At 49.0% G+C, this 16,782-nt stretch overlaps 1 protein-coding gene across 1 annotated transcript in view; it reads left to right on the top strand.

The window, feature by feature from the left end:
• Nucleotides 1-15,198, top strand: part of LOC126543272 (uncharacterized) — a 33,539-nt gene extending 18,341 nt beyond the window's left edge. The window contains exon 8 of the mRNA XM_055061778.2: nt 782-15,198. The gene's annotated coding sequence lies outside the window, so the exon portion shown is untranslated. The remainder of the gene's footprint in view (nt 1-781) is intronic.
• The last annotated feature ends 1,584 nt before the right edge of the window (nt 15,199-16,782 follow it).

Genomic DNA, 16,782 nt, shown 5'->3' with positions numbered 1-16,782 from the left:
GTCACGCTGTTGTAAAAGCCGCAGCAGTATACGTGCTGCTCAAGGTTTTACAGTAATTTTGCGGACCCATACCACTTTTTGCGGACAATATACGTGGTCCCGCGACTGGGAGCGGAATGGACGCATGCCGTGACGAGGACGTCGCAAACGCAAAAAGTCGCTGGAAAAGCAGCTTGGCACAAATGAACACTGCGCAGCGCGGGTGATGGAATGGCTGAGAAAGCGAGAGTGTCTTTTTCTTGTTTTTTATTACATTTTTTTTTTTTGACGGCGTGCTCTATTCTTGATTCTGTTTAAAAAGTGGTTCCGTGGCGAATTAATTCGTACGCCTCTTGAAGATCTAGAGTAGAAAAGCCTGCGCTGCAACTTGGGAGCGCTTCAAGAAAGAAGAGAGGTGCTGGCAATTACACTTTTAGAAAGTACTCCGCTTGTCCTATATTTCCTTCCAACCTTGCGAGGGAACGTGTACGTTTATTTCTGGTTACGCACATGCGGGAGTAAGCATGTTTCATCGAGGAGAACGAGAAGTCTCTGGAATGAAGTTAAATAGGGGAGCAAGTTATTCCCGAAAAAAGATTTCTTTTTTTTTTTTACAAAAATATGAGGAACAGTATCTCGCAGAGTCAACCAGGGGTGGATCAAACGCAGGCGATCTGCAACGGCCGGTTCGCGAGCGCGCCTCTCATATTCTGAATGCTGCCGCGCCTCCCGTGACACGGGCCAGCACGTGTGATTGCTCCGCTCTGCTTGCTCCCTCACCCTCCCCCCGTCCCGTGCACAGCAAGCTGCGCTGCTCACCCCTGGTAGAAACGCTTGGGAGAAGCCGCCGGAACTGGCCGCGCGACAGCCGCGGATTGTTGCCGCACGGAGACAGGTACAGAACCGAGGCTGTCATCTGGCTCTCTCTCTCTCTTCCCTGCTACTCCTGGACACCCTCGCACCGCCCTACTGCGATCAGCCTGCGTGGACCGGCCCGGCGCGACCCTGTACGTGCATGAGGAGTCCAGTTGCACTGTGCATCCCGCAGCGCCACTGTGTTCGCGCATTTACTTGCGATGCAATAGTCGCTTATTGCACACCGTTCTGGCACGGGAGCGGCGGGCAAGACTCTCGTCCCTCGATCCGCGGGCGCCGCAGTCGATGTGGCCGCGCGCCTATGTCCCTGCTGGCCGCCCTGTGGCGTACCCGCTCACAGTGCGCGTTGCCGCTCGAAGCAAACTTTCGCGTGCGTGTAACTGCGACCGCTCAAAGCGCTGATCTAGTTGTCTTTTTTTTTTTTTTTCGAACTGTGCGAGTGCCGCGCACGCCGTCTCGGGTTGTCTCTTCGTCGCTCGGTTGGATCTCGGCTGACCACGTGCTTCCACCGCTGCAGTATATGCACCGTTTTCACCTCCTCTAGGCGCAGAAAGAAAAAAAAAAAGTTTCCTTGTGCGTCGGACCCGATTGCACACACACGGTGCTTTGAAAAAGACGCGCATGGTGGGCATGCGTCGCGATTGCTGTTATCGAATACGGTCCCCTAAAGGGACATTAAACTATAAACAATGAAGCGCGCAGCCGGTATAGGTTGGTGGGTTGCAACTCCGTGGCAGTGCGCTCCGCAAGGATAGCGTAACTTGCCGGCATAACAGTTAACGGCGGCAGCGTGGTAGCCGGCAGCAGTGGGCACTAATCGTGCCAGAAAACGAGTACAGCTTCTTTTTTTTTTTTTCTGGGTTAGCTGTGAAACGTGGAAAGTTTGGCCAGTGAAAGGGCCGGCTATCCCAATATCTTAGTCAAGCTAAAAGCAACAGCACAAAGAATTAGCGGTACAGAAATGACAGAACACTATTGAAACATATACAGCAGGGCTCTGAGTCAAGATTTCTTCCTCTGTCTAGGATACCCTGCCCTATGAGTAACCCTAAATTGAATTGCACTGGCCGATACAGAGAAAATTTATTTTATTTATTTATTTATTTATTTCTATCTTCCTTTATTTCTTTATTTCTTTCCTTATTCCTCTCTCTCTGTCCACTTCTTTCTTTTTTCTTAGCTTCTTCCCTCCCTTCTTTCTTTCTTTTTTTCTTTCTTTGGCTCGCCTATTCCGAGTAGGTTCGCTTCTTGCGCTACTCGTTTTGGACCATCTCATTCTGGGGAGCTTGCTTCGCCGTCTAGACAGGGATTCAAGCCAAACATTTTGAGCCCGTCGCGTTCTGCCGGCAGCGTTCGGCATCCTCCACTTTGATCCACCGCCGAGCGTAGTACATTCCTCGGGTAGATTATGGGTTCGTGAAATCCGAACGTGACCCGAGTGCTAGCTCGAGGATTCAAGCATAGCTCATCGAGAATGACGCGTTGAATTCGCCGTAAGATACCAAATGCAGGCACTTTCGCGTTTCGACCTATCTATGACCACGTAATAGTAAAGTATAATTTATGCGACGCAATTTAGGGATCCGCACTGAATTTTCAGGGGCAAAAAGAAGAATGAGAAGCTGTAGCGCGAGCATTGTTGACCCAAAGTAATATCAGTTACAGCACTCAAACGCCTTATTATGAGCCCGTCTAAAGTTGACACACACTCAGCTGATATAGCATGGGATGCACATATATGTACACCACTCAATGCATTTCCTTTGCCGTCAGCCAGCAAAATGTGTGCCATCGCACTGCGCTTGTTTGTGACCTATACGTCTCACAGAAAGCCTACTGAGAATTTGGCGATTGTGCTCTACGTAGTACGTGTCGTTCACCCGACACCACGTTGTTGTATCTACACGTTGACTTGGCCTGGACCGCCAAAAAACAAAATGTTGATTTTTCTCGATGACATTTATGAAAGGACATAAAAAAGAATTGTTGGCGTTCAACTTACAGTCGTGATTTATAGCAAACAAAAGAAAAAGAAAGAAATGCGAATGTTGGTGCGTTCTGTGACCCTTGCTTTCGATCTTGTTTTTGTACAAGTGGATAATCCTTGTTATTTCCTTCCCCAGTTCTCTAGCTTGTGCTGCTCTGTGTAGCGGTCTGCAAGTCTGTCGTGTCGTGTCGTGTGGTGCCGGGGGGACTTAAGACGGCGAAACGCTGCGCAAATCACCCGCGTCGTTTCCACCATTGCAGAAGGGCCGTGCAGGAAAGCTGTACATAAAGATGTCGGCGGCTGCTCGCAGTCTATGGGTTAGGGCGTTGCATCGGTTCACCCAAAGAACGAATGGGTGATCTCGCGCTCATCTGATGGAGTACATTCTGTATGCATGGGGGCGAGCCAGAGTTAAGCGTACACTACTCGATACCGGGGGAGTACTACAGAAGTGTCGAAGATGGAGTTAAATATCGCACAAACATATTACTCCCCGAAGGGGAATCATAATGTGCTTATGATTTGTTTTTGTTAGTGAGTGGACATTTTTATTTTTCGGAGAAAAAGAAAGATAAGCACGTCATTTACGCTTTCATTTATGCCTTCGTCAAGACTATATAGAAGTCAGGTTGACGCAGACGCAAGATTAACATATAAATACAGGCTTCCAGCAAAAAAACCTTCGCACTCCGAAATAAATTATTTTTTTATCCCACGTGATGAAAGCCATGCCAAGCGCTGATGCGGTGGAGAAGAGAATAAAAGATGTAGAAATAGAAAATGGGTGAGCTGTAAGGCGGCACACAAACGTAAGCATGCGCACAGGCTGTGTAGCGAGAGCGCAGCGCACGTATAGTGTACGCGTACACCAGTTGTCGGGCCAGGCGTAGCGCCGTCTGCTTTCTGTCCTCGACATCTTCTTTTTTTTGTTCTTTCGATGATGGTGCACGAATATGGAAGCAAGACCTACTGCGGATGAAATGTCAATTCATTTGTATAAATGCGGCGATTATTTGTGCGGCCACTATGGGCTCCAACGCGATGCGTAAAGTGGCCGTATGCATATACAACCGGGAGCAAATGTTTATACAGATTACGCATGGCACCAACAAAAAAAAGTTAGGATATTTTATGGCATAGTCGTGCAACGTGGAATTTTGTTTTTCAGTACATTGCATCGATCAAACACGCAGAAGTTCGCTGTACGATTTCGTTTCCGGCTCCAAGCTGAGGCTAAAAAAAAAAAAAAAGTGCGACACCTGTGGCCTCCAGACTTTGCTCGCGACTGTACACGTGCCATTCGATTCAAGAGAAGCAAAAAAAATTACGGACCGAAGTGCCTGCCTGTGCAACGTTATATTGTTCTGTGAGAGCGTCCCTCTCGGGTGAATATCTCTCGCAAGCTGCCGGGCCTGTGCTGCAAGTCAGGGCCTCGTGGAAACCTGCTGTATAGGGCTCTTGTTCATCTAGACGCTAAGATTAACAAAAAAAAGAAGAAAACGGGGGTTGAGGGAGCATCTGGGTTAGTGCGTATAGAAAGTATAAATGTACGTCCACAATGACTTCCGGTGCCATTAGGCTCAGCCTTGCCTGTTTCAGCACCACAAAGCGTTTGGCCGGTCACATTTCCGTCGCGGTATACGAGGTGGACGCGAACGTAATAACACCGCACAGCCGTGCCTCTCTGCGGGGTCGTTCTGTTCGTGTTGACCATCTTCACTTGTTTTTTTTTTTTTTTTTTTTGTCCTGCGCAGCCTTGCTCACCTGTCGCGGCCGTGTGATTAAGTGCCTGCGCAGCTGTCAGCTAGTGCAGTATCCTGCCCATGCATGTCGCGTGCCCTCGGGCGGGCTTACTGGGTGTTCCAGTACAAGTTTATGCCGGATTGGGCGAGAACGGGCGCGAACATATCTGAGGTTATCGAAGTTATCCTTAAAAAATTAAATTATGGGGTATTACGTGCCAAAACCACTTTCTGATTATGAGGCACGGCGTAGTGGAGGACTCCGGAAATTTCGGCCACCTGGGGCTCTTTAACGTGCACCTAAATCTAAGTACACGGGTGTTTTCGGCCCCATCGAAATTTCGCCCCCATCGGGATTCGATCCCGCGACCTTGTGCTCAGCAGCCTAACGCCATAGCCACTGAGCAACCGCGGCGGGTATCGAAGTTATCTGAGGCAACACAATTAGCAGGCAGCCTGGACATGCTCTGTAAACGAGTCACAACGGCTCTGCTTTGCACGTAGCTTCCCCTTCCAAATATTTGTTTTCATTGGTTAATACTGAATAATGATATACTAAAGAAAGCAAGTGGGCAGGAGGGTTTTCCTTTACCTCTTTAACTTGCTGGCAGCCACACACAGCGTCAACGCTGACACTTCCTTCTCGACAGTTTGCTACGCGGCTCTGCAAGAATCGCGGTTTCCTTGTTCCTTGTTCCCTTATTTTTAACCTGCACGGAAAACAGAAGCAGCAATACAGGGTGAACCCGAGACACCACGAGAAAGAACCTACGGCGCGCTTTCTTACTCGAGCTAAAGAGAGGAGATAGAACCGAGGGCGGAATCCTGATACAATCGCCATTTCTTTCGCGGTCGATGCAACCGGGCAGCGGTGCAGAGCGAACCAGGGCAGAATGGGCCTCCACGTGACTTCAGCCTTTGGCGTCGCTCGGCGAACCGCTGCTTGGGGCTCGCCTGCGCGCGGCCGAACGACAAATCGGACTGTCCGTGAGCTGCTGCTGCGGCAGAAAGCAGCGAAAAAAAAAACTAATTTACTGTTTTACTCCTTTTTTTGTCATGCATTCCCCTTTGAACCGCAGCATTTGACTGTTAATTTAGCGCGATTTGTTCTTTCTTTGCATAGTTACTCCCCCCGCCCCCAGCCCACTACTGTAATTCCTTCTTGCGAATGTAGGCATCAGTAAATAAATAAATAAATAAATAAATAAGCAGCGAGCGAAATAAAATCTTCATCGGCCATTAGCGCTTCCTCAACGCCCAAGTCAGCTGAGTTAGTCTAAGTGGCAAGTCAAGAATGTTGGAGAGGGCTCCTACAAAAGACGCGCGGTACGCCTGCCCCCTCTCGTGCTGCTATAGATATGAATGTTCCTTACAAATGCCACCGGCAAGAAGAGGAAGTGTCCTGTAGTTCATCAACGACGAGCCCTTTAGCAGCGATTCGTCCCTTCATCACTGGCTCGCACGAAACCGGGCCTTCGCTATTGGCGGGACCTGTCACTCGGCGGGATGGATGATAAGAAATTAATAGAACCGACGATGAAGACTCCTTGCAAAGTAAGGACACTAGATGTAAGGAGTCAATGCTAGTCGAAAGTAATAATGGAGGCATTTTCGTCCATTCTTCAACCCGACCGGACGACTTACATGTCAAACAGTAACGTTGTTTGCTGGTCGAGTTTGTTCATGTTATTAGTGGCTGAAAAAAAAAAAACAGCGCTAAAACACGAAGACAAAGAAGAACTACGCCGGACAAGCGCTGGAACTACACTTGCCTGGGGTAGTTCTCCTCTGTCTTCGTGTTTTCCCGCTGGTTTCTTTCACCCAATCGTATGTCAAATGCTTTGGGTTTGAGAATAATGGCGTTATGTGTGCCGAAACGTGTAAACAACCAAATTTACCTACCCTCCCGCATCACTATGAGGCGCGGATGTTATGCATGCAGATACGTGCCACTTCGGCACTTTTTACGGCGAAGCTGCATGCGGCTAGGGTTCCATGTATTTTTCTTGACCGTGTGTCAACAATAAACAAAGATGAGCGTGGGCCGAATCCCAAGATATTGCAATACCGGGCAGACCCGCGACGGAGGTGAAGCAGGCTGGCTTCAGGCACTCCGCCCCTAATAATAATAATAATAATAATAATAATAATAATAATAATAATAATAATAATAATAATAATAATAATAATTGAAATAAATAAGCCAAGATGCATTTTTGAAGTTGATTGGTATAGTGTAATTGTTTGTGAGCAGCACATGAACTCACGAGCAGGAGACGGTGCTATATACGGAAAGGATAAAATGTCCATGCACTCTTGATTCGCAAGAGGTCAATGCCACCGACTGTGGGGAGGCCTCCGCCGTACAAACGAAAGACTGAATTGTGGTATCCGCTGTGTATATATATCTCCAGGCACACCCAAGTGGTATATCGAGGAACTCATGACTACGCACTTTGCATGGGTTAGCCGCGATGGCACTACCCCTGCTATCATCGTTGGAGACTTGAATGCGGACATTTTAAAAGCAGACAAGAAAATGTTCACTCAGTTTGTGCTCGAAAAGTTTGTTTTGAAGCGCCACACCAATTCATGCAACTCAACCACTCAACAATGGTCGTGATAGATTTAACTTGGGCCAAGTATCTGTCTAAGGTTGTAACCGAACTGATCAGTGTATATCACAGCAATCACAAAGCTATCGTCACTACCATTGCTAAATGGTGAAAATCAAGACATGCACCCTTGTATGTGACATGTGCCCTGTGTGATGTGGTACAGCTTCGCTGGTAATCCACCTTCACAGAGTAGAATAGCTCCTCGATTTTTCCATTATTTTCTTCATTTTGCGTGCAGACTAATTGCTCTTGAAATCTATCAATTATAGGCATATCACTGCTATAGATTTTATGTCAGCTCTCACCCCTTGAAAACGCTCGTGCTTGCGAAGGAACTAACATATAACAACAAAACATGCCACAATTATTTCGATATCTGTCCCTCTCTCTTTCTCTGCTGCGGTTATCACGTCTTGTAAGCGTCTCTGACTCGTTGTCCTCACGGGGCATCTGAATAGCTTCATCTTGGAACACTGTGGTGTTGCTATCCCATCTTAGAATATTAGTGTACAGCCCGAACAACACGTGGACACTAGAACAGCAATATTCTCGTGTCCTCGTCTGGTTTGCGGTGGTGGTGGTGGTTGGTTGTGGCAACAGGCGGGTTTAGCCTGGCAATCAAGGTCGGCAATTTCTCCGCGTGAACGTCTCTTATAAAATGACTGCTGTGTTTCACCACATGTCCATCAAAGCAGTCTCTATTAAGCATGCGATAAGTAGACGTGAAGTTTCTTTGCGGGCTATAACTGGTCCTTCGGGGAACACAAGGTGTTGTAAACACGCTGGAAGGCCTTTCTTTTGAGAGGGGAGGGGGGGGGGGGACTCTTTAGGAGAGCGTCCCTTTCATCTTGGAATTTCGGGAACAACCACAAAAAGTGCTCAATGTCTCCTGTCTCGTCGCATGCCGTACGGTTCGGAGAATTGATACGCCCCGTCTTAAATCACCATGCTAGTGTACTAGCTGATCCTGTCCTTATTCAATATAGAAGTGAGGCTTCATCTCGACGAAATCTCTTGGTTACGCAGGGCATATGTGGTGGAACCCAAAGTTACCCAAAGTGATTTCGAATGTCAGATTTTTTAACTTTATTAACTCTTTGGGGCCGGTCTTTGAGTTCATAAGGAGAACCAGATTCTGTAGTCTTTAGTTTGCGCAAAGCAGCAGCTATTGCCACGCCTTCCACAACTGTCGACGAGGCTGTACAGTCCAGATGGCGAGACCACGTATATCTCAGAGAGGGAATAGAGAATGCAGCTGCGCAGCGTTCTTCGTCTACTTTGACAGAGCCATCTGTGTATACTTGTAGGTGATTCGGGTAAGTCGTGGTCAAATGTTCCAGAACTAGCGACTTGGCTTCTGCAGATGGAATACATCTCTTTGATTGCAATCGTGGTACACTTAAGTTGCATGTGATATCTTCGAATGTCCAGGGCGGGTCTACTTTTTCCCTCTGTCTCGAGCAGTGCAATCCTAAGACTCGAAGCGTGTTCAGTGCTGCATCAAAATGTGAGCGCGGCCTGTTGCCTATACGTCTTAAGAAGGCTTTGTAGGGCGAAGACTCACTCAAATGTATCTGAGTCTTAGAAGCCTGAAGTCGGGGAGGGCGCGACTCAGCTCCGTAAAGCCCTTTTTTGTTCTAAGCCGGGTGAGGGACTCCCAGGCACAGTCGAAGACCTTTTCTGTGTATCGCTTCTAAGCGCTCGTATTGGCTATCCGAGGATAACATCAGAGGTAGCTGGCATAGCATCCGGCCGGTAACCAACGCCGTATTTAGTGGTAACATCGGCGCCGGGTGGTTGTCCCAGCGCATGCCAGCGGCTCGCTTGAGCACATGTATGTAGCCTCTGTTACGATGACGACACAACGTGGTCAACAGCGCGGCGCCAGGGTAGCCCGTGGTCCAAGGAAATGCCAAGAAATCGGACTTGGCTTATCACTATCATCAGAGAAATTATCATTCGTACTATTTCCTGGAATTAAAAGAAAATCTACGCGCTCGAAGCTGATTTTGGACGGATACCAGATTCGACAAGTCTGGTTTGCGCCCCACTATAGCTCTCCAAGACTGCACACCAACAAGCCCGCATTGCAACACTAGTCGAATAGCCACGGCCGCTCTGAGGCGAGGCTGCAGCCACTGCATAGCACAGGGGCCATGGAAGCGCGTTTCATCGGATGTGAGACGCAAAACAGTCACGTGCCACGATAGTTCCCTATTCTCGCGTATGTCGATGGTCGGTGGCAATTAATCGAACACAGCTCAGTGGGCGCCCTCAGTTCACTAAAGATGGTGGCCACGGCAGTGACGCAGCTTTCCACATTTGGGCGTTGGCCTCGGGCCGGGTGCTGCGCAGACGGGCGCGTTGCAGCACACTGCGCTCGCCGCACGAAACTGAGACGGGCGCGGCCCACTTTCGTTCAAAGCAGCCAAGCACACCCCCGCACCGGTGACAACCGAAGTACAAAACTGCACAGTACAAACCGAGACTTATTTTTTTATCCTTCGTACGTATAGTTTTGTAAGCGAGCAGACTCTAGCCATTTGTTCCATGGTGACGTGCGCCGCGTGCGCGAACAGTGGACGTGGACACGCGAACAGGGCCGTGCGCATGCGCATACAGCCGTAGATACGAAACGCGAGCACGACAGACTCCCGGCGATTGCGCTAGGGATATTCCGCCTGCATTATTGAGGTAGATGAGCTCAAGTATATGGAGACCGCAGCCTGTGAGAATGAACGCACGCACCAGGCAGACCGCGATTACACGCCAATCGATTCATTCATGAGCAACTGCCGGAAACAGACGTGTCGCTCTAAAACTTTAGGAGACGACAAAAGGCCCACGAAATTTCGAAAACACTACTACGTCTGAAAGCACGCGTCGTAAGTTAATTAAGTGATGGGGCACCAGAATGAGAAAAAGCAGCTCGCCTATTTCGAGAGTGACGACCAGCAAAAGCACTATACGATGCGCTTTGTCCCGTATATCACGACGCACTCACCCGCTTGCGTATCTTCTTAGCCATGCTCAAGTTATGGGGGGCACCCGATATATAACGGCCCGAGATTATATATATCGTTACAGACGTTCTTCTGGCGCCCGCACAGTTCGCTTTGCTCACACAGGAGTTCGTTCGTGTACAGCTGTTTCAGCCAAGCGCGAACGAGCTACTCGGCTTACCTTTATGTTGAGCCCCGCGCTACAGTGACGTAGCCAGGTTTGACAAGTAACCGTTGGCATATATAGCCTCTCCGTATCGTTGAAAATGATAGATCAAGCACTTAGCGATGTTAATCTGAATTAAAAAAAAGGCATTTAAAAGAAAATCATGCGAGGTGTTTGATCTTCATTTATCAATACAATGAGGACAACTATATTTGTCCGTCCTGTAGGGACAGATCTCGCCCATGTAAACGCAACTTTGCATAAAAGAAGGGCATTCGAGCTATTGGCCGCAAAAGCTAGTCTCAAGCCTCAATATGGGGAACTAATGACGGAGAAGATGCAAGCGCGAATGACGACGTACAATAGTGCAGGTCGGCAAACTTGCATTGTAGCGTAAACGATAGTCGCCATGCAGCGACCACGCAATTATTTCATCACGCACCGCAGTGCGATTGTTCTCTTCCTGTTGCGTCTATATCACGTTCCTGTACGTCTGTATCACGTTAAAGCTCTTCGTTCTTCGAACGAAGTGCCTTAACGTAATGCACACCGACACTCAGGCTACTATACTTGCAATCCCAAGTCTAGAACAAAAAAAAAATTATTCGAAACTAAATTTTTTTCAGAATGCTGTGCAGATGTGACACATCCAACAACATCCTGGTTATCCTGCGCGGGTACTGAAGATCTTTGTAGTTATATGTAAATGCACAAACCGCAGACATTGGCGAGCGCTCGCGCGGACTCCAACGGCATAAGACTATAGGGTGGCTACGTTAGTAAGGCGAAGCCGATAGACTATGTGATACGCTGCTCACGCGCAGTATTCAGTTGGGTTCATTCGTACGCAGTGCCAATGCCGTCTGTTAACTTTTGGGGCCGAGTTCACAAAGCTTTTAGCTCGTAATTAAGTGCTCTTTGCCATTGGTCGGCCGCATTCGCTAATGTTATGTCCAGCATCAGGATTAACTATACATATAATTTGCTCTCACGAACAATTCTACCTTAGACAATAAGCTCTTACGCTAGGATTGTTCGTAAGAGCAAATTCTAGCAAATACCGAAGCATATTATTAGGAGTAGCGACCGGCCAATGAGATGAGAAAAGGAAAAGCCCTTACGAACGAAAATCTTTGTGAATTCGGCCTTTGGTTTGCTATTTCTGAAAAAACACCTGTTCGCGCTCAAGGCACTCGGTGTACTATGCGGCTTTCAATTGACGTCCAATGGGGCTGCCCACGTGCACAAACCTCGTATGTATCCTCAAACAATAAACGCTACGCTCGAATATCACTTTTCCTTTCCATCGCAACCCATCGTTCGAGCACATCCTATGTACACGCGTACATATCTGAAAGCCTGAAGTGTCGACGCTTGCATGTGGTTTTGCAGCAGAGCAATCGCTTATACGCGGGAGAATAATGCTTCCGGCTGTTGGTTCTTGCAGTTCCAGTACTTCCGGCCGTTGCAGTTTCAAATAGTTTATTGTAAATTTTTTTTTATTCATGATATTCGCCTCTGGTTGACGTTATGCAAAAAACGACCCACAACGTCGACGCGCTGACAGCATCGTGGAAAAGCGGGGCACACGTTGTGAGCGAGGAAGAGAAAAAGCCAAAAAATAAAGAAAACGCACAGTCGAGATGTCTTACCATAGCAAGTCTTGGGCGCCTCGCCGTATAGATGTAGGCTAAACGTGACAATAAACGAGTAACCTAAAGCCACGTGCCTCAAAGATCTGCGTCACAAGTAAAGCCGGTTATGACTAAATGAGAGCGTATACACCAGCTTCAAGCCCTGCTCAAGGTCGTTTCTCTCGGCAATAAGACGCCATTGATTTCGTTAGTTAAACAAGCGTCCGGCAGAAATGAACAGAAATCTGTCTCGTGTCCCTGGCCAAACGTGCCCTCTTGGTTCCTCCCTCTCACTGTTTCGCATATATTCGTCGAGCACTTGGCGATCCCGTGTTAATTCTTGCAAATCTTCAGTGCTCTCAGCACGCGGCAAAGTCTCCTTCGTGCACTGAGATGGTATATTCCTCGCCTCAGAAACCGAGACACAGATAACGTCGCACATATGGTGGTAAAACCTTCCTGGCGGGGAACTGCAGCTAGCGGTGTCGTGCATGTGCCGACACACTAGTAACTCGTGGCATATCGAGCCAGCCTATAGCAATTCACTAAGCGCAGCAACTGCTGGCGGGTCCGTGAGCCGTCGAGAAGGTTGCTATACCACGCCTTCAAGATCTGAGGCACTTCGCTAGCCACCACAAGTCTTGGATGTGGCTTTTATATGTACATGGGGAGACGACGAAGGGCAAAGCTATGAACCCTTGGCGCAATAATTGATGAATCGCGATTGATTATGCATACACGCAGCAGCGCTAGGTCGGAAAGCGCATACACGGCGAAGCGTCGCCACGTGATTCTTCTCAACCGTCGAATGTGGTGAAGCCGGCTGGGGCAGCCCGCACCGGGACAGCGGTGCACAGGCACGAACCACAAATCGTGCTTCTGGAAGCTCGGTGTGGAGGAGTCGGGCAGAACGGGCCGCTCTGCCCAGCCTGTGTCTCACGCGTCACTCGTGCCCATAAATTACAACGCGACAGTGGCAATACATCGAGACAACGGGAATCGGTTTAGTTAATGCGGCTGGAGGTCACCGGTTACTCGCTTATGCATTCGTTGTCTCAAAGGGCTGCTGGCGAAGTGTGGTAATCGCCTTGCGACTTTCCCGAAATGGACACGAAGGCGGAGGGGGAACGTTCGCCGACGCGCTGCAAGCTCTCGCTGGCCGCTTGGTTTGCGCAAGCCTGGCATTTATGCGGCGCAGCTTGTTGGAAACGCGCGCAAAACGCGTCGCAGCAAAATGAGCGGTGCTGGAATCACGAGGACAAGGAGACAGGAAACGAATACGCCGCTTTCTCCTCAGTGCTCCGCTCACATTAAGCCCCACTTATAGGCCACGCGCACTGCACACACTGTTGATAGGTGTTACGTATATTTTCACACGTTCGCATCTTGCTTCGTGCGCCGCTCCAACTCCCGAGAACGTACGCACATCATAATCAGGCGGTCGTTGAGGACGCCTCGATATTAAGAATCGTGAATATATGCTCTCTGCTGTTAAGATTGCCAATTGGCACTTTTCCTCGCTGGAGAACGCATTGGCGAAAGGAAACATTTCGTGCCCGCTGAAGCTAACTCTTTTCCTGACGCGCAACTCGATCGTCAGACGCAGCAGTTGTGAGACACGCCAGTATCGAACACATCGGGGCAAACGCGGATCCGTTAACCTCCCTGGACGCGGCCGTATTTTGAAGACGCTGATATGCCAGTAGGATCACACTTGACATATGCGTATGTGAACGCGTGGTGACACCGAGGGTCCGTTCGATTCACCCTGCAACTAGTTCCCGCCAGTTCAGTGCCAGTTCTTGCTCGTGCGGAACCGGCGCGGCGCCTGCCTGCACGAACGCTGCACTGCCTTTCTTACGAGTGCAGGGAATGCTGTGAACTCGTCCTGCTCGAATCCTGCACTGAGTTAAACGGATGGCGACGTCTAGACGCCGCCTTGTTGAACTGGTGAAACGAAGAGCGAAGTGCAGCCCCTCGTGAACTAGTTCAGAAAGTGCAGGCGAATCGAATACAATAGTGTAAACGCCGGAAACGTTCCCGTAATTGTATTGCCTTTTCAATGAAGCTGGCCGAAAACGCTGCGCGTTGTCGGCACACGCAATCGCGTTGCTTCCATCGTTTCAACGCACATCGGTCTAACATGGCGACGCTTGTTCGCTCCCGGTTAAAGTTGCACACGCCATTTGATCCCTATGTTGAAAATGTCCCCACGTTCGGCTGCGGTCCTGCTGCATTGACTCTCTGTGCGCCACACGTTTATGTGTAGTACGTACTTTTATGCCATGCAAGAGCCAGTCTTAACGCCGGTTACGTTATTCGTTGATCAGCCTGATGAGAAAAGTTTCGTAAGTCAGCAGCCCGAGATGGCGGCAACCCGGCGCGTGCCTGAAAATCGTTATTACCCAACGCTGTTCTTTTTTCCTTAATTTTTTTGCGCGATTTTGCTAAGGAAGTGAAAGATGGGCGTCTGGGTCGTCCTGACTGCGCTGTACATCGGTGCAGCCATCGTCGTACACAACACCTCTGATTTCGAGCGTTTCCTCCGGTGAGGAGCTCCTTGTGTCCTCGTGCATGTATTTCTGCACCCTTCTTGCATCGCGCTATTCGGTCGTTGTCACTGTTTGCATTCATTGCACTTTTCACCGCGCACTATGCACAAGTTATGGCTCCTTCACACTACTCGTATTACGATGCCGGGCTGTGCTTAGTAATACAACGTTTGTAACATGGCTCGCACTAATTAACTTAACCTGCCTGGATGCTCGAAGAAAACGTGTCCGTAAAAAAAAGTGCACACACACACACACACACACACACACACACACACACACACACATACAAAAAGAAAAGTGTGTGTGTGTGGGGGGGGGGTGTTACGCTATTACTTTTTGCTAACGCATTGCGATTGCAGTTCTGGTAATGATGTCGTTTCTTTGTCTCTCAAAACTGGTGACTGAGCGCGGTCCGCAAGCGCTGTAACAAGTATGCCTAAACATCAGTGCCGACTCACATGCCAGTGTTGTGGCCCGAATACTGGCGAAACGTTCGCGTCACTGCACAGACTCGCTTTGTCCTCGAGGCGCTCACGTGTTGCTCTTTGTGATGATGTACAATAGAGAAGCCTATGGCGATATTTCAGCCTGTTGATATTCTCACCCTCAGAGAATAAAACGTATCTCTTTTCTTTCCGCTATGCGAGTCTCTGTCGTTATTTGAAGTGACGAATCGAACCAGTGCCGATTCGCTTATACGCAGCGGTCGCCGAATGAAGACTAACGTCGCACGGTGAGTATAACATATTTACGTGACAGCATCTCGGAGGCCTTCGCTTGCAAAGCACAACGGCCAGGAACACCGATGGGATGGCCTAAAGCCGCATCATCCGAATGGTAACGTTTTTTTTTTTTTCGATCTTCTTTTTACCTTGAACGGAACGCGTAAGAACGGGAAATTCAAACAACGCTTTACAATTATATAGCGAAAAAAAAAAAACGTAATTACACGAAAAGCTAATGCTGCGAAAGACTCAGCGCTTGAAAATACCTTTGCAAGAGCCGTTAGCAACGCCAAATTTAGGAAGTGTAATTGCCGCCACTCGTGACAGTAGCTATAACCTGCGTTACGCATTCGTTGAAGCTTGGCGCTTTGGGAGCACATTAAAGAACCTCGGGCAGCGAAAATGAATCTGGAGCCCTCCACTATGTACGTCTTCTCTCATGAACCATCCAGCGCTGCTTTGTGTCATTAAAGCTCAATTTGTCGACGTTGGTACGAGCATGGCGCTAGGAAAGCAGTAATCGGTTGTTCATTTATACATAACACGAGTAAAAGAAAAACAAGGAAATTACTGCTGACCGCACCGTAACTGTCAGTAACTGCTGACACCTCAACGGCGGTCGGCAGTAAGCGTGGTGTCTTTAGGCAAGAGAGAAAGGACACAGAGTGCAAGAGAAGGGAGCAAAGCGATGTGCTTGAGAAAAAGAGCTGCACCCCCAACCCTTTGGCGCACCAACTCTGTACAGCGCAGCGAAGGCTACAAGGCTCGTGTCATCCAATCAGCAACAAGGGCCGGCTGTGTGAGAAAGCAGGAAGGCTCGCCCATTGTGAGCTACTAAGCCTTCTGCTACACTTCTAGTGAGTCGGCGACGCGCGGAGGCCGATGAGAGGCGCACAATGCATGCCCTCCTTCCGGTTCTGGTTGCCTGACGCGGCACCTATAGTCTTTCATGCACTGCACGGAATTGGGGAGACAATGTGTTTAACGTCCCGCGAATAAGTTAGACGGGTTAGCACACCGCTAACTATGCAAACGCAACGTAGCTTGGCACAACAGTTTTTAGACAACAGAAGGCCCAGGCGCTTCCAACCGTTACGTTAGCGTGCAGGAGGCAGCCCATTCAAAATGGTGCTTCAGGGGGGAAACCGAAAGAAACTGTGGCAGTGGAACTGGTTGATCGCCCGTGTTGGGGGACGTCACGGCTGACAGCGTAAGAGCTTACGCGTTGTCATTTCACTGTGAATGCTGGTTGGGATAACGTGGCGATTCCGTTTAAATTCTTTTCCATTTCTCGCTTCGTCAGTGGTCCGAGCGGCGCTTCGCCCACGTTATCACTGCGGGATCAGCCGGTCGTGAGCGGTTGATGACAACAAAGGAATAGAATCGAGCGCAAGGAATCCTTGCATTTCGTGCCCCGCTCTGACATTGGCTGTTGGACGGAACGAGCCCGTTCATTCGGAGACGTGACAGCATGACGCTAATTAAGCCATCGAGTATC

This window comes from Dermacentor andersoni, chromosome 1, assembly GCF_023375885.2.
Source record: "Dermacentor andersoni chromosome 1, qqDerAnde1_hic_scaffold, whole genome shotgun sequence".
NCBI lineage: Eukaryota > Metazoa > Arthropoda > Arachnida > Ixodida > Ixodidae > Dermacentor > Dermacentor andersoni.
The sequence above is the reverse complement of the archived record's forward strand: the minus strand, read 5'-3'. Positions and strand labels throughout refer to the sequence as shown.